We start from the raw sequence: 19,579 nt of genomic DNA on the forward strand, positions 1-19,579 counted from the left end.
CATCTGGCTCAAGAGTGAAGACGCTGTTATTGATATTTGTCATCAATGTCCTGATCTATGCCATCAATTTACATTGTTCTGTAATAAAACAGCATCACTTCACACAATATAAACCACACTTTCAGTGAATGGTGTTTTTACCAATTGGGCAGGTTTCAAAGGAGGCATGATTGATGTTTTTTTTTCATTATTCTGATATGCATCCAATAAATTATTATCTGAATACATGTTAACCAGCACATTGAAAGCTTGGCTTTACATACAAGATAAACATATCATGTACAGTGACTTACAAATGGTGGTAGAGCCAGGAGGCGTAGGGGTCTCTGTCACTGAAGTTGTACTTGGTGCTGTGATGAAGAAAGGATATCAGGAAGCAATAATTATTCAAATGAAATCAACATATTAAAAAAAATCTATCAGCATGGTCCTTTCAACATGGAGGAAAAGGAGGAATGCCTGTACTTTGCGCAGCAGAGAAAAGATGATGTAACGCCGAAGATAACCCATATTTTATCATTTCAGGAAATGAGCCTGCTTCTCGATTGTGTACGTTCTTTGCAACAGCCCTTGGCTCCATTAACCATCCACTAGCTCTCTCTTTCATCTTGCACAATGAACCCAGTCTCTGATGAAGTCACACCTCTTTTGGACACAATGTAGTCGTGACAATCCCTCCACAATTTGCATAAGTTACATGTCTCTAAGTGTGTCATATTCATCTATTCATCATCATGTTGAAAAGATTTTGATCTAAAACTTGATCAATGGCTCTCGGTCAGGGCATGCTGGCCAGTCTAATCATAAATTACATTGATTTCATTCTGCTCACCTAATCAGACCATGCCCAGTATTGCCGATTTCATTTCCAATTTTCTATATCGTTGCTGAATTTCATAGAATTTCAGCTACGCAAATATTCTAATATTCAGCAATGAACCTAGAACCTATGACCTCAATGCACCTATACCTTTACATCCATTATTTGGTTTTACACTTCACTAGCTTGGAAAGATCTGCTACTTACATGTCGGTGAGGTGCCTGGGGTTGGAGTGGTGCCTGTCCCTACAGTTGTCGATGGCCCAGCGGTGGCTAGAGGATACCAAGGAGCAAAAATTATTCAAAGGCTATTCACCATATTTCCTCAAACTTTCAGCAGGATTTTTCCTTTCAACACATATGAAAATGAAATTAATACGCACACGATGCCGCAAGGATCGCGACAAGCGAGTAGTCTGTTTATCTTTCTGTCATTTCAGTAAATGAATCTGTTTTTCAATTATGTAAGCCCATTGCAACAACTATTTGCATCTTTACCCACCCACTGCCACTTTCCTTTATTTTGCACATTCACCCTCTGCATAGGTTTGTCACTCTTCCTTTATATTCCATCGGAGTGCCAATTTCTGCTGCACCACACTTACCATAGATTCCACATCTAAAGATGTGTCAACACTAACATTGGCCATTACCCTGAATGCCTGTAACCTAAAACATAATCTTTGGCACCCGGTCAAAAGATGCTGGACAGCCCCCTCAGAAATGTCCATGCTCTCCATTTTCTTCCCTCGTCAGAATACTCCCAGTATTTGCCATTCGTTTTCAAAATTACTAATGTATTGCTAAATGTCCAAGAATTTGATCTTGAAATACTTATATCACATTGTGTTCACGCAGATTGTGGTTTTTACTGCAGTTGTAGTAATGCCTGTTCCTTCTGTGGTGGTTGTACCCCACAGATCAAATAGTATAAGAAATGATAATAGCGATAATTGAGTAGGAGACTGTCATTTCTGTATGCATGATAATCATAACATGGTCTCAATGAAATATGCGATGTTCTCAAGTTAGGACGAGTGGAGTGAATGAATTCATCATTTTTCCTGTTGCTATGTTCACACATATTATCGCAATGCTTTGGGTCTTTCATGACCGAATAAGGGCATATATGGGCACTCATCCCAATTTGTAATTTAACCATTAACAACATCTGGCTCAAGAGTGAAGACGCTGGTATTGATATTTGTCATCAATGTCCTGATCTATGCCATCAATTGACATTGTTCTGTAATAAAACAGCATCACTTCACACAATATAAACCACACTTTCAGTGAATGGTGTTTTTACCAATTGGGCAGGTTTCAAAGGAGGCATGATTGATGTTTTTTTTTCATTATTCTGATATGCATCCAATAAATTATTATCTGAATATATGTTAACCAGCACATTGAAAGCTTGGCTTTACATACAAGATAAACATATCATGTACAGTGACTTACAAATGGTGGTAGAGCCAGGAGGCGTAGGGGTCTCTGTCACTGAAGTTGTACTTGGTGCTGTGATGAAGAAAGGATATCAGGAAGCAATAATTATTCAAATGAAATCAACATATTAAAAAAAATCTATCAGCATGGTCCTTTCAACATGGAGGAAAAGGAGGAATGCCTGTACTTTGCGCAGCAGAGAAAAGATGATGTAACGCCGAAGATAACCCATATTTTATCATTTCAGGAAATGAGCCTGCTTCTCGATTGTGTACGTTCTTTGCAACAGCCCTTGGCTCCATTAACCATCCACTAGCTCTCTCTTTCATCTTGCACAATGAACCCAGTCTCTGATGAAGTCACACCTCTTTTGGACACAATGTAGACGTGACAATCCCTCCACAATTTGCATAAGTTACATGTCTCTAAGTGTGTCATATTCATCTATTCATCATCATGTTGAAAAGATTTTGATCTAAAACTTGATCAATGGCTCTCGGTCAGGGCATGCTGGCCAGTCAAATCATAAATTACATTGATTTCATTCTGCTCACCTAATCAGACCATGCCCAGTATTGCCGATTTCATTTCCAATTTTCTATATCGTTGCTGAATTTCATAGAATTTCAGCTACGCAAATATTCTAATATTCAGCAATGAACCTAGAACCTATGACCTCAATGCACCTATACCGTTACATCCATTATTTGGTTTTACACCACACAAGCTTGGAAAGATCAGCTACTTACATGTCGGTGAGGTGCCTGGGGTTGGAGTGGTGCCTGTCCCTACAGTTGTCGATGGCCCAGCGGTGGCTAGAGGATACCAAGGAGTAAAAATTATTCAAAGGATATTCAACATATTTCCTCAAACTTTTAGCAGGATTTTTCCTTTGAACACATATGAAAATGAAATTAATACACACACGATGCCGCAAAGATCGCGACAAGCGAGTAGTCTGTTTATCTTTCTGTCACCACAGTAAATGAATCTGTTTTTCAATTATGTAAGCCCATCGCAACAGCTATTTGCATCTTTACCCACCCACGGCCACTATCCTTTATTTTGCACATTCAGCATCTGCATAGGTTTGTCACTCTTCCTTTATATTCCATCGGAGTGCCAATTTCTGCTGCACCACACTTACCACTGATTCCATATCTACTAATGTGTCATCACTAACTTTTGCCCATTACCCTGAACGCCTGTAACCTAAAACATAATCTTTGGCACTCGGCCAAAAGATGCTGGACAGCCCCCTCAGAAATGTCCATGCTCTCCATTTTCTACCCTGATCAGAATATTCCCAGTATTTGCCATTCGTTTTCAAAATTACTAATGCATTGCCAAATGTCAAAAAATTTGATCTGGAAATACATATATCACTTTGTGTTCAGCCGGTTGTGGGTTTTACTGCAGTTATAGTAATGCATGTTCCTTCTGTGGTGGTTGTGCCCCACAGATCAAATAGTATAAGAAATGATAATAACGATAATAGAGTTAGACACTGTCATTTGTGTACGCATGATAATCATAACATGGTCTCAATGAAATATGCAATGTTCTCAAGTTAGGACGAGTGGAGTGAATGAATTCATCATTTTTCCTATTGGTATGTTCACACATATTATCGCAATGCTTTGGGCCTGTTATGACTGAATAAGGGCATATATGGGCACTCAACCCAATTTGTAGTTTCACCATTAACAACATCTGGCTCAAGAGTGAAGACGCTGTTATTGATATTTGTCATCAATGTCCTGATCTTTGCCATCAATTGACATTGTTCTGTAATAAAACAGCATCACTTCACACAATATAAACCACACTTTCAGTGAATGGTGTTTTTACCAATTGGGCAGGTTTCAAAGGAGGCATGATTGATGTTTTTTTTTCATTATTCTGATATGCATCCAATAAATTATTATCTGAATACATGTTAACCAGCACATTGAAAGCTTGGCTTTACATACAAGATAAACATATCATGTACAGTGACTTACAAATGGTGGTAGAGCCAGGAGGCGTAGGGGTCTCTGTCACTGAAGTTGTACTTGGTGCTGTGATGAAGAAAGGATATCAGGAAGCAATAATTATTCAAATGAAATCAACATATTAAAAAAAATCTATCAGCATGGTCCTTTCAACATGGAGGAAAAGGAGGAATGCCTGTACTTTGCGAAGCAGAGAAAAGATGATGTAACGCCGAAGATAACCCATATTTTATCATTTCAGGAAATGAGCCTGCTTCTCGATTGTGTACGTTCTTTGCAACAGCCCTTGGCTCCATTAACCATCCACTAGCTCTCTCTTTCATCTTGCACAGTGAACCCAGTCTCTGATGAAGTCACACCTCTTTTGCTCACAATGTAGTCATGACAATCCCTCCACATTTTGCATATGTTACATGTCTCCAAAACTGTCATCTTCATCTATGCATCATCATGTTGAAAAGAATTTGATCTAAAACTTGATCAATGGCTCTTGGTCAGGGCATGCTGGCCAGTCAAATCATAAATTACATTGATCTCATTCTGCTTAGGTAATCAGACCATGCCCAGTATTGCCGATTTCATTTCCAATTTTCTATATCGTTGCTGAATTTCATAGAATTTCAGCTACGCAAATGTTCTAATATTCAGCAATGAACCTAGAACCTATGACCTCAATGCACCTATACCTTTACATCCATTATTTGGTTTTACACTTCACTAGCTTGGAAAGATCTGCTACTTACATGTCGGTGAGGTGCCTGGGGTTGGAGTGGTGCCTGTCCCTACAGTTGTCGATGGCCCAGCGGTGGCTAGAGGATACCAAGGAGCAAAAATTATTCAAAGGCTATTCACCATATTTCCTCAAACTTTCAGCAGGATTTTTCCTTTCAACACATATGAAAATGAAATTAATACGCACACGATGCCGCAAGGATCGCGACAAGCGAGTAGTCTGTTTATCTTTCTGTCATTTCAGTAAATGAATCTGTTTTTCAATTATGTAAGCCCATTGCAACAACTATTTGCATCTTTACCCACCCACTGCCACTTTCCTTTATTTTGCACATTCACCCTCTGCATAGGTTTGTCACTCTTCCTTTATATTCCATCGGAGTGCCAATTTCTGCTGCACCACACTTACCATAGATTCCACATCTAAAGATGTGTCAACACTAACATTGGCCATTACCCTGAATGCCTGTAACCTAAAACATAATCTTTGGCACCCGGTCAAAAGATGCTGGACAGCCCCCTCAGAAATGTCCATGCTCTCCATTTTCTTCCCTCGTCAGAATACTCCCAGTATTTGCCATTCGTTTTCAAAATTACTAATGTATTGCTAAATGTCCAAGAATTTGATCTTGAAATACTTATATCACATTGTGTTCACGCAGATTGTGGTTTTTACTGCAGTTGTAGTAATGCCTGTTCCTTCTGTGGTGGTTGTACCCCACAGATCAAATAGTATAAGAAATGATAATAGCGATAATTGAGTAGGAGACTGTCATTTCTGTATGCATGATAATCATAACATGGTCTCAATGAAATATGCGATGTTCTCAAGTTAGGACGAGTGGAGTGAATGAATTCATCATTTTTCCTGTTGCTATGTTCACACATATTATCGCAATGCTTTGGGTCTTTCATGACCGAATAAGGGCATATATGGGCACTCATCCCAATTTGTAATTTCACCATTAACAACATCTGGCTCAAGAGTGAAGACGCTGGTATTGATATTTGTCATCAATGTCCTGATCTATGCCATCAATTGACATTGTTCTGTAATAAAACAGCATCACTTCACACAATATAAACCACACTTTCAGTGAATGGTGTTTTTACCAATTGGGCAGGTTTCAAAGGAGGCATGATTGATGTTTTTTTTTCATTATTCTGATATGCATCCAATAAATTATTATCTGAATATATGTTAACCAGCACATTGAAAGCTTGGCTTTACATACAAGATAAACATATCATGTACAGTGACTTACAAATGGTGGTAGAGCCAGGAGGCGTAGGGGTCTCTGTCACTGAAGTTGTACTTGGTGCTGTGATGAAGAAAGGATATCAGGAAGCAATAATTATTCAAATGAAATCAACATATTAAAAAAAATCTATCAGCATGGTCCTTTCAACATGGAGGAAAAGGAGGAATGCCTGTATTTTGCGCAGCAGAGAAAAGATGATGTAACGCCGAAGATAACCCATATTTTATCATTTCAGGAAATGAGCCTGCTTCTCGATTGTGTACGTTCTTTGCAATAGCCCTTGGCTCCATTAACCATCCACTAGCTCTCTCTTTCATCTTGCACAATGAACCCAGTCTCTGATGAAGTCACACCTCTTTTGCTCACAATGTAGTCATGACAATCCCTCCACATTTTGCATATGTTACATGTCTCCAAAACTGTCATCTTCATCTATGCATCATCATGTTGAAAAGAATTTGATCTAAAACTTGATCAATGGCTCTTGGTCAGGGCATGCTGGCCAGTCAAATCATAAATTACATTGATCTCATTCTGCTTAGGTAATCAGACCATGCCCAGTATTGCCGATTTCATTTCCAATTTTCTATATCGTTGCTGAATTTCATAGAATTTCAGCTACGCAAATGTTCTAATATTCAGCAATGAACCTAGAACCTATGACCTCAATGCACCTATACCTTTCCATCCATTATTTGGTTTTACACTTCACTAGCTTGGAAAGATCTGTTACTTACATGTCGGTGAGGTGCCTGGGGTTGGAGTGGTGCCTGTCCCTACAGTTGTCGATGGCCCAGCGGTGGCTAGAGGATACCAAGGAGCAAAAATTATTCAAAGGCTATTCACCATATTTCCTCAAACTTTCAGCAGGATTTTTCCTTTCAACACATATGAAAATGAAATTAATACGCACACGATGCCGCAAGGATCGCGACAAGCGAGTAGTCTGTTTATCTTTCTGTCATTTCAGTAAATGAATCTGTTTTTCAATTATGTAAGCCCATTGCAAAAACTATTTGCATCTTTACCCACCCACTGCCACTTTCCTTTATTTTGCACATTCACCCTCTGCATAGGTTTGTCACTCTTCCTTTATATTCCATCGGAGTGCCAATTTCTGCTGCACCACACTTAACATAGATTCCACATCTAAAGATGTGTCAACACTAACATTGGCCATTACCCTGAATGCCTGTAACCTAAAACATAATCTTTGGCACTCGGTCAAAAGATGCTGGACAGCCCCCTCAGAAATGTCCATGCTCTCCATTTTCTTCCCTCGTCAGAATACTCCCAGTATTTGCCATTCGTTTTCAAAATTACTAATGTATTGCTAAATGTCCAAGAATTTGATCTTGAAATACTTATATCACATTGTGTTCACGCAGATTGTGGTTTTTACTGCAGTTGTAGTAATGCCTGTTCCTTCTGTGGTGGTTGTACCCCACAGATCAAATAGTATAAGAAATGATAATAGCGATAATTGAGTAGGAGACTGTCATTTCTGTATGCATGATAATCATAACATGGTCTCAATGAAATATGCGATGTTCTCAAGTTAGGACGAGTGGAGTGAATGAATTCATCATTTTTCCTGTTGCTATGTTCACACATATTATCGCAATGCTTTGGGTCTTTCATGACCGAATAAGGGCATATATGGGCACTCATCCCAATTTGTAATTTCACCATTAACAACATCTGGCTCAAGAGTGAAGACGCTGGTATTGATATTTGTCATCAATGTCCTGATCTATGCCATCAATTGACATTGTTCTGTAATACAACAGCATCACTTCACACAATATAAACCACACTTTTAGTGAATGGTGTTTTTACCAATTGGGCAGGTTTCAAAGGAGGCATGCTTGATGGGTTTTTTCATTATTCTGATATGCATCCAATAAATTATTATCTGAATACATCTTAACCAGCACATTGAAAGCTTGGCTTTACATACAAGATAAACATATCATTTACAGTGACTTACAGATGGTGGTAGAGCCAGGAGGCGTAGGGGTCTCTGTCACTGAAGTTGTAATTGGTGCTGTGATGAAGAAAGGATATCAGGAAGCAATAATTATTCAAAGGAAATCAACATATTTCAAAAAATCTATCAGCATGGTCCTTTCAACATGGAGGAAAAGGAGGAATGCCTGTACTTTGCGCAGCAGAGAAAAGATTATGTAACGCCGAAGATAACCCATATTTTATCATTTCAGGAAATGAGCCTGCTTCTCGATTGTGTACGTTCTTTGCAACAGCCCTTGGCTCCATTAACCATCCACTTGCTCGCTCTTTCATCTTGCACAATGAACCCAGTCTCTGATGAAGTCACACCTCTTTTGGACACAATGTAGTCGTGACAATCCCTCCACATTTTCCATGAGTTACATGTCTCTAAGTGTGTCATATTCATCTATTCATCATCATGTCGAAAAGATTTTGATCTAAAACTTGATCAATGGCACTCGGTCAGGGCATGCTGGCCAGTCAAATCATAAATTACATTGATCTCATTCTGCTCACCTAATCAGACCATGCCCAGTATTGCCGATTTCATTTCCAATTTTCTATATCGTTGCTGAATTTCATAGAATTTCAGCTACGCAAATGTTCTAATATTCAGCAATGAACCTAGAACCTATGACCTCAATGCACCTATACCTTTACATCCATTATTTGGTTTTACACTTCACACAAGCTTGGAAAGATCTGCTACTTACATGTCGGTGAGGTGCCTGGGGTTGGAGTGGTGCCTGTCCCTACAGTTGTCGATGGCCCAGCGGTGGCTAGAGGATACCAAGGAGCAAAAATTATTCAAAGGCTATTCACCATATTTCCTCAAACTTTCAGCAGGATTTTTCCTTTCAACACATATGAAAATGAAATTAATACGCACACGATGCCGCAAGGATCGCGACAAGCGAGTAGTCTGTTTATCTTTCTGTTATTTCAGTAAATGAATCTGTTTTTCAATTATGTAAGCCCATTGCAACAGCTATTTGCATCTTTACCCACCCACTGCCACTTTCCTTTATTTTGCACATTCACCCTCTGCATAGGTTTGTCACTCTTCCTTTATATTCCATCGGAGTGCCAATTTCTGCTGCACCACACTTACCATAGATTCCACATCTAAAGATGTGTCAACACTAACATTGGCCATTACACTGAATGCCTGTAACCTAAAACATAATCTTTGGCACACGGTCAAAAGATGCTGGACAGCCCCCTCAGAAATGTCCATGCTCTCCATTTTCTTCCCTCGTCAGAATAATCCCAGTATTTGCCATTCGTTTTCAAAATTACTAATGTATTGCTAATTGTCAAAGAATTTGATCTGGAAATATATATATCACATTGTGTTCACGCAGATTGTGGCTTTTACTGCAGTTGTAGTAATGCCTGTTCCTTCTGTGGTGGTTGTGCCCCACAGATCAAATAGTATAAGAAATGATAATAGCGATAATTGAGTAGGAGACTGTCATTTCTGTATGCATGATAATCATAACATGGTCTCAATGAAATATGCAATGTTCTCAAGTTAGGACGAGTGGAGTGTATGAATTCATCATTTTTCCTGTTGCTCTGTTCACACATATTATCGCAATGCTTTGGGTCTTTCATGACCGAATAAGGGCATATATGGGCACTCATCCCAATTTGTAATTTCACCATTAACAACATCTGGCTCAAGAGTGAAGACACTGTTATTGATATTTGTCATCAATGTCCTGATCTATACCATCAATTGACATTGTTCTGTAATAAAACAGCATCACTTCACACAATATAAACCACACTTTCAGTGAATGGTGTTTTTACCAATTGGGCAGGTTTCAAAGGAGGCATGCTTGATGGTTTTTTTTCATTATTCTGATATGCATCCAATAAATTATTATCTGAATACATGTTAACCAGCACATTGAAAGCTTGGCTTTACATACAAGATAAACATCATGTACAGTGACTTACAAATGGTGGTAGAGCCAGGAGGCGTAGGGGTCTCTGTCACTGAAGTTGTACTTGGTGCTGTGATGAAGAAAGGATATCAGGAAGCAATAATTATTCAAATGAAATCAACATATTAAAAAAAATCTATCAGCATGGTCCTTTCAACATGGAGGAAAAGGAGGAATGCCTGTACTTTGCGCAGCAGAGAAAAGATGATGTAACGCCGAAGATAACCCATATTTTATCATTTCAGGAAATGAGCCTGCTTCTCGATTGTGTACGTTCTTTGCAACAGCCCTTGGCTCCATTAACCATCCACTAGCTCTCTCTTTCATCTTGCACAGTGAACCCAGTCTCTGATGAAGTCACACCTCTTTTGGACACAATGTAGTCGTGACAATCCCTCCACAATTTGCATAAGTTACATGTCTCTAATTGAGTCTTATTCATCTATTCATCATCATGTCGAAAAGATTTTGATCTAAAACTTGATCAATGGCTCTCGGTCAGGGCATGCTGGCCAGTCAAATCATAAATTACATTGATCTAATTCTGCTCACCTAATCAGTCCATGCCCAGTATTGCCGATTTAATTTCCAATTTTCTATATCGTTGCTGAATTTCAGAGAATTTCAGCAGATGCAAATATTCCAATATTCAGCAATGAACCTAGAACCTATGACCTCAATGCACCTATACCTTTACATCCATTATTTGGTTTTACACTTCACACAAGCTTGGAAAGATCTGCTACTTACATGTCGGTGAGGTGCCTGGGGTTGGAGTGGTGCCTGTCCCTACAGTTGTCGATGGCCCAGCGGTGGCTAGAGGATACCAAGGAGCAAAAATTATTCAAAGGATATTCAACATATTTCCTCAAACTTTTAGCAGGATTTTTCCTTTGAACACATATGAAAATGAAATTAATACACACACGATGCCGCAAGGATCGCGACAAGCGAGTAGTCTGTTTATCTTTCTGTCAGTACAGTAAATTATTCTGTTTTTCAATTATGTAAGCCCATCGCAACAGCTATTTGCATCTTTACCCACCCACGGCCACTATCCTTTATTTTGCACATTCAGCCTCTGCATAAGTTTGTCACTCTTCCTTTATATTCCATCGGAGTGCCAATTTCTGCTGCACCACACTTACCATAGATTCCACATCTAAAGATGTGTCAACACTAACATTGGCCATTACCCTGAATGCCTGTAACCTAAAACATAATCTTTGGCACTCGGTCAAAAGATGCTGGACAGCCCCCTCAGAAATGTCCATGCACTCCATTTTCTTCCCTCGTCAGAATACTCCCAGTATTTGCCATTCGTTTTCAAAATTACTAATGTATTGCTAAATGTCCAAGAATTTGATCTTGAAATACTTATATCACATTGTGTTCACGCAGATTGTGGTTTTTACTGCAGTTGTAGTAATGCCTGTTCCTTCTGTGGTGGTTGTACCCCACAGATCAAATAGTATAAGAAATGATAATAGCGATAATTGAGTAGGAGACTGTCATTTCTGTATGCATGATAATCATAACATGGTCTCAATGAAATATGCGATGTTCTCAAGTTAGGACGAGTGGAGTGAATGAATTCATCATTTTTCCTGTTGCTATGTTCACACATATTATCGCAATGCTTTGGGTCTTTCATGACCGAATAAGGGCATATATGGGCACTCATCCCAATTTGTAATTTCACCATTAACAACATCTGGCTCAAGAGTGAAGACGCTGGTATTGATATTTGTCATCAATGTCCTGATCTATGCCATCAATTGACATTGTTCTGTAATACAACAGCATCACTTCACACAATATAAACCACACTTTTAGTGAATGGTGTTTTTACCAATTGGGCAGGTTTCAAAGGAGGCATGCTTGATGGGTTTTTTTCATTATTCTGATATGCATCCAATAAATTATTATCTGAATACATCTTAACCAGCACATTGAAAGCTTGGCTTTACATACAAGATAAACATATCATTTACAGTGACTTACAGATGGTGGTAGAGCCAGGAGGCGTAGGGGTCTCTGTCACTGAAGTTGTAATTGGTGCTGTGATGAAGAAAGGATATCAGGAAGCAATAATTATTCAAAGGAAATCAACATATTTCAAAAAATCTATCAGCATGGTCCTTTCAACATGGAGGAAAAGGAGGAATGCCTGTACTTTGCGCAGCAGAGAAAAGATTATGTAACGCCGAAGATAACCCATATTTTATCATTTCAGGAAATGAGCCTGCTTCTCGATTGTGTACGTTCTTTGCAACAGCCCTTGGCTCCATTAACCATCCACTTGCTCGCTCTTTCATCTTGCACAATGAACCCAGTCTCTGATGAAGTCACACCTCTTTTGGACACAATGTAGTCGTGACAATCCCTCCACATTTTCCATGAGTTACATGTCTCTAAGTGTGTCATATTCATCTATTCATCATCATGTCGAAAAGATTTTGATCTAAAACTTGATCAATGGCACTCGGTCAGGGCATGCTGGCCAGTCAAATCATAAATTACATTGATCTCATTCTGCTCACCTAATCAGACCATGCCCAGTATTGCCGATTTCATTTCCAATTTTCTATATCGTTGCTGAATTTCATAGAATTTCAGCTACGCAAATGTTCTAATATTCAGCAATGAACCTAGAACCTATGACCTCAATGCACCTATACCTTTACATCCATTATTTGGTTTTACACTTCACACAAGCTTGGAAAGATCTGCTACTTACATGTCGGTGAGGTGCCTGGGGTTGGAGTGGTGCCTGTCCCTACAGTTGTCGATGGCCCAGCGGTGGCTAGAGGATACCAAGGAGCAAAAATTATTCAAAGGCTATTCACCATATTTCCTCAAACTTTCAGCAGGATTTTTCCTTTCAACACATATGAAAATGAAATTAATACGCACACGATGCCGCAAGGATCGCGACAAGCGAGTAGTCTGTTTATCTTTCTGTTATTTCAGTAAATGAATCTGTTTTTCAATTATGTAAGCCCATTGCAACAGCTATTTGCATCTTTACCCACCCACTGCCACTTTCCTTTATTTTGCACATTCACCCTCTGCATAGGTTTGTCACTCTTCCTTTATATTCCATCGGAGTGCCAATTTCTGCTGCACCACACTTACCATAGATTCCACATCTAAAGATGTGTCAACACTAACATTGGCCATTACACTGAATGCCTGTAACCTAAAACATAATCTTTGGCACTCGGTCAAAAGATGCTGGACAGCCCCCTCAGAAATGTCCATGCTCTCCATTTTCTTCCCTCGTCAGAATACTCCCAGTATTTGCCATTCGTTTTCAAAATTACTAATGTATTGCTAATTGTCAAAGAATTTGATCTGGAAATACATATATCACATTGTGTTCACGCAGATTGTGGCTTTTACTGCAGTTGTAGTAATGCCTGTTCCTTCTGTGGTGGTTGTGCCCCACAGATCAAATAGTATAAGAAATGATAATAGCGATAATTGAGTAGGAGACTGTCATTTCTGTATGCATGATAATCATAACATGGTCTCAATGAAATATGCAATGTTCTCAAGTTAGGACGAGTGGAGTGTATGAATTCATCATTTTTCCTGTTGCTCTGTTCACACATATTATCGCAATGCTTTGGGTCTTTCATGACCGAATAAGGGCATATATGGGCACTCATCCCAATTTGTAATTTCACCATTAACAACATCTGGCTCAAGAGTGAAGACACTGTTATTGATATTTGTCATCAATGTCCTGATCTATACCATCAATTGACATTGTTCTGTAATAAAACAGCATCACTTCACACAATATAAACCACACTTTCAGTGAATGGTGTTTTTACCAATTGGGCAGGTTTCAAAGGAGGCATGTTTGATGTTTTTTTTTCATTATTCTGATATGCATCCAATAAATTATTATCTGAATACATGTTAACCAGCACATTGAAAGCTTGGCTTTACATACAAGATAAACATCATGTACAGTGACTTACAAATGGTGGTAGAGCCAGGAGGCGTAGGGGTCTCTGTCACTGAAGTTGTACTTGGTGCTGTGATGAAGAAAGGATATCAGGAAGCAATAATTATTCAAATGAAATCAACATATTAAAAAAAATCTATCAGCATGGTCCTTTCAACATGGAGGAAAAGGAGGAATGCCTGTACTTTGCGCAGCAGAGAAAAGATGATGTAACGCCGAAGATAACCCATATTTTATCATTTCAGGAAATGAGCCTGCTTCTCGATTGTGTACGTTCTTTGCAACAGCCCTTGGCTCCATTAACCATCCACTAGCTCTCTCTTTCATCTTGCACAGTGAACCCAGTCTCTGATGAAGTCACACCTCTTTTGGACACAATGTAGTCGTGACAATCCCTCCACAATTTGCATAAGTTACATGTCTCTAATTGAGTCTTATTCATCTATTCATCATCATGTCGAAAAGATTTTGATCTAAAACTTGATCAATGGCTCTCGGTCAGGGCATGCTGGCCAGTCAAATCATAAATTACATTGATCTAATTCTGCTCACCTAATCAGTCCATGCCCAGTATTGCCGATTTAATTTCCAATTTTCTATATCGTTGCTGAATTTCAGAGAATTTCAGCAGATGCAAATATTCCAATATTCAGCAATGAACCTAGAACCTATGACCTCAATGCACCTATACCTTTACATCCATTATTTGGTTTTACACTTCACACAAGCTTGGAAAGATCTGCTACTTACATGTCGGTGAGGTGCCTGGGGTTGGAGTGGTGCCTGTCCCTACAGTTGTCGATGGCCCAGCGGTGGCTAGAGGATACCAAGGAGCAAAAATTATTCAAAGGATATTCAACATATTTCCTCAAACTTTTAGCAGGATTTTTCCTTTGAACACATATGAAAATGAAATTAATACACACACGATGCCGCAAAGATCGCGACAAGCGAGTAGTCTGTTTATCTTTCTGTCAGTACAGTAAATTAATCTGTTTTTCAATTATGTAAGCCCATCGCAACAGCTATTTGCATCTTTACCCACCCACGGCCACTATCCTTTATTTTGCACATTCAGCCTCTGCATAAGTTTGTCACTCTTCCTTTATATTCCATCGGAGTGCCAATTTCTGCTGCACCACACTTACCACTGATTCCATATCTACTAATGTGTCGTCACTAACTTTTGCCCATTACCCTGAACGCCTGTAACCTAAAACATAATCTTTGGCACTCGGCCAAAAGATGCTGGACAGCCCCCACAGAAATGTCCATGCTCTCCATTTTCTACCCTCATCAGAATATTCCCAGTATTTGCCATTCGTTTTCAAAATTACTAATGCATTGCCAAATGTCAAAAAATTTGATCTGGAAATACATATATCACGTTGTGTTCAGCCAGTTGTGGGTTTTACTGCAGTTATAGTAATGCCTGTTCCTTCTGTGGTGGTTGTGCCCCACAGATCAAATAGTATAAGAAATGATAATAACGATAATAGAGTTAGACACTGTCATTTGTGTAAAGCTTTCTGTCATTTCAGTAAATTAATCTGTTTTTCAATTATGTAAGCCCATCGCAACAGCTATTTGCAACTTTACCCACCCACAGCCACTTTCCTTTATTTTGCACATTCACCCTCTGCATATGTTTGTCACTCTTCCTTTATATTCCATCGGAGTGCCAATTTCTGCTGCACCAAACTTACCACAGATTCCACATCTACAAATCTCCGTCAGAATATTCCCAGAATTTGCCATTCATTTTCAAAATTACTAATGTATTGCTAAATGTCAAAGAATTTGATCTGGAAATACTTATATCACTTTGTGTTCAAGCAGGTTGTGGTTTTTACTGCAGTTGTCGTTATGCCTATTCCTTCTGTGGTGGTTGTACCCCACAGATCATATAGTATAAGAAATTATAATGACTGTTATTTTTGTATGCATGATAATCATAACATGGTCTCAATGAAATATACAATGTTCTCAAACTAGGACGAGTGGAGTGAATTAATTCATCATTTTTCCTGTTGCTATGTTCACACATGTAATCGCAATGCTTTGGGCTGTTATGACTGAATAAGGGTATATATGGGCACTCAAGCCAACTTGTAATTTCACCGTTCACAACATCCGACTCAAGAGTGAAGACACTGTTAATGATATTTGTCATCAATGTCCTGATCTATGCCATCAATTGACATTGTTCTGTAATAAGACAGCATCACTTCACACATTATAAACCACACTTGCAGTGAATGGTGTTTTTACCAATTGGGCAGGTTTCAAAGGAGGCATGCTTGATGTATTTTTTTCAATATTCTGATATGCATCCAAGAAATATGCTTATGCTTCAGTGACAAGGCTCCTTCACCGCAAGTGCGTGAAGGAGAGATATAGGAGGTCCTTCCTTCCGCTGCCGTGAGACTGCACAACTAGCACTGCTCCCAGTAGACGAGTCAACAAAAACAGCTAAGAACACACGCATACAAATGACATCTTATGTATCTTTTATTTATGATTAAAGATATCTTGCTATCTTGCTATCCACTTTGCTGCTGTCACACTGTAAATTTCCCCAGTGCGGGATGAATTAAAGGAATATATTATTATTATTATTATTAAATTTTTATCTGAATACACCATAACCAGCACATTGAAAGCTTGGCTTTACATCCAAGATAAACGTATCATGAACTGTGACTAACAAATGGTGGTAGTGCCAGGAGGCGTAGGGGTCTCTGTCACTGAAGTTGTACTTGGTGCTGTGATGATGAAAGGATATCAGGAAGCATTAATTATTCGAAGGAACTCAAAATATTTCAAAAAATCTATCAGCATGGTCCTTTCAACATGGAGGAAAAGGAAGAATGTCAGTACTTAGAACAGCAGAGAAAAGATTTTGTAACAACGAAGATAACCCATATTTTATCATTTCAGGAAATGAGCCTGCTTCTCGATTGTGTACGTTCTTTGCAACAGCCCTTGGCTCCATTAACCATCCACTAGCTCTCTCTTTCATCTTGCACTATGAACCCAGTCTCTGATGAAGTCACACCTCTTTTAGACACAATGTAGTCATGACAATCCCTCCACATTTTGCATATGTTACATGTCTCCAAATGTGTCATCTTCATCTATTCATCATCATGTTGAAAATAATTTGATCTAAAATTTGATCAATGGCTCTTGGTCAAGGCATGCTGGCAAGTCAATTAAGAAATGACATTGATCTCATTCTGCTTACTGAGTCAGACCATGGCCAGTATTGCCGGTTTCATTTCCAATTTTCTATATTTCATAGAAATTCAGCAGACACAAATATTCCAATATTCAGCAATGAACCAAGAAACAATGACCTCAATCCACCTATACCTTTTCATCCATTATTTGGTTTTTACACCTCAGACAAAAAAGCTTGGAAAGATCTGCTACTTACATGTCGGTGAGCTTCCTGGGGTTGGAGTGGTGCCTGTCCCTACAGTTGTCGATGGCCCAGCGGTGGCTAGAGGATACCAAGGAGCAAAAATTATTCAAAGGATATTCAACATATTTCCTCAAACTTTCAGCAGGATTTTTCTTTTCAACACATATGAAAATGAAATTAATACGCACACGATGCCGCAAAGATCGCGACAAGCGAGTAGTCTGTTTATCTTTCTGTCATTTCAGTAAATGTATCTGTTTTTCAATTATGTAAGCCCATCACAACAGCTATTTGCATCTTTACCCACCCACTGCCACTTTCCTTTATTTTGCACATTCACCCTCTGCATAAATTTATCACTCTTCCTTTATATTCCATCGGAGTGCCAATTTCTACTGCACCACACTTACCACAGATTCCACATCTACAAATGTGTCATCACTAACTTTTGCCCATTACCCTGAACACCTGTATCCTAGAACATAATCTTTGGCACTCGGCCAAAAGATGCTGGACAGCCCCTTCAGAAATGTCCATGCTCTCCATTTTCTACCCTCGTCAGAATATTCCCAGTATTTGCCATTCGTTTTCAAAATTACTAATGTATTGCTAAATGTCAAAGAATCTGATCTGGAAATACAAATTTCACATTGTGTTCAACAGTTGTCGTTATGCCTGTTCCTTCTGTGGTGGTTGTACCCCACAGATCAAATAGTATAAGAAATTATAATAACGATAATTGAGTAGGAGACTGTCATTTCTGTATGCATGATAATCAAAGAGCGGCACGGGAGCGCAGCGGTAGAGTTGCTGCTTTACAGCGAATGCAGGGCCGGAGACTCAGGTTTGATCCTGACTATGGGTGCTGCACTGTAAGGAGTTTGTACGTTCTCCCCGTGACCTGCGTGGGTTTTCTCCGAGATCTTCGGTTTCCTCGCACACTCCAAAGACGTACAGGTATGTAGGTTAATTGGCTGGGTAAATGTAAAAATTGTCCCTAGTGGGTGTAGGATAGTGTTAATGTGCGGGGATCGCTGGGCGGCACGGAGGGTGGGCCGAAAAGGCCTGTTTCCGGCTGTATATATATGATATGATGATATGATGAAGGTCTCAATGAAATATGCAATGTTCTCAAGATAGGACGAGTGGAGTGAATGAATTCATCATTTTTCCTATTGCTATGTTCACACATATTATCGCAATGCTTTGGGCCTGTTATGACTGAATAAGGGCATATATGGCACTCATCCCAATTTGTAGTTTCACCATTAACATCATCCGGCTCAAGAGTGAAGAAGCTGTTATTGATATTTGTCGTCAATGTCCTCATTTATGCCATCAATTGACATTGTTCAGTAATAAGACAGCATCACTTCACACATTATAAACCACACTTTCAGTAAGTGGTGTTTTTACCAATTGGGCACGTTTCAAAGGAGGCATGCTTGATGTATTTTTTTCATTATTGTGATATGCATCCAATAAATTATTATCTGAATACACCTTAACCAGCACATTGAAAGCTTGGATATCATGTACTGTGAATTACAGATGGTGGTAGTGCCAGGAGGTGTAGGGGCTCTGTCACTGAAGTTGTACTTGGTGCTGTGATGAAGAAAGGATATCAGGAAGTAATAATTATTCAAAGGAACTCAACATATTTCAAAAAATCTATCGGCATGGTACTTTCAACATTGAGGAAAAGGAAGAATGCCTGTACTTTGCGCAGCAGAGAAAAGATTATGTAACGCCGAAGATAACCCATACTTTTATCATTTTAGGAAATGAGCCTGGTTCTCGATTGTGTATGTTCTTTGCAACAGCCCTTGGCTCCATTAACCATCCGCTAGCTCTCTCTTTCATCTTGCACAATGACCCAGTCTCTGATGAAGTCACACCTCTTTTGGACACAATGTAGTCGTGATAATCCCTCTACATCAGACATGTCCAAAGT

General features: G+C 39.1%; 1 long non-coding RNA gene across 1 annotated transcript in view; it reads right to left on the minus strand.

Annotated features, from left to right (window-relative positions):
* Positions 1-19,204, minus strand: part of LOC144604954 (uncharacterized) — a 42,758-nt gene extending 23,554 nt beyond the window's left edge. Inside the window, exons 1-2 of the long non-coding RNA XR_013548792.1 lie at positions 19,175-19,204; positions 17,638-17,703 (exon numbers count right to left, since the gene is read on the minus strand). This is a non-coding gene — a long non-coding RNA (uncharacterized LOC144604954). The remainder of the gene's footprint in view (positions 1-17,637; positions 17,704-19,174) is intronic.
* Between the last annotated feature and the right edge of the window lie 375 nt (positions 19,205-19,579).

The sequence above is a fragment of the Rhinoraja longicauda genome, chromosome 23 (genome assembly GCF_053455715.1).
Source record: "Rhinoraja longicauda isolate Sanriku21f chromosome 23, sRhiLon1.1, whole genome shotgun sequence".
Lineage (NCBI taxonomy): Eukaryota > Metazoa > Chordata > Chondrichthyes > Rajiformes > Arhynchobatidae > Rhinoraja > Rhinoraja longicauda.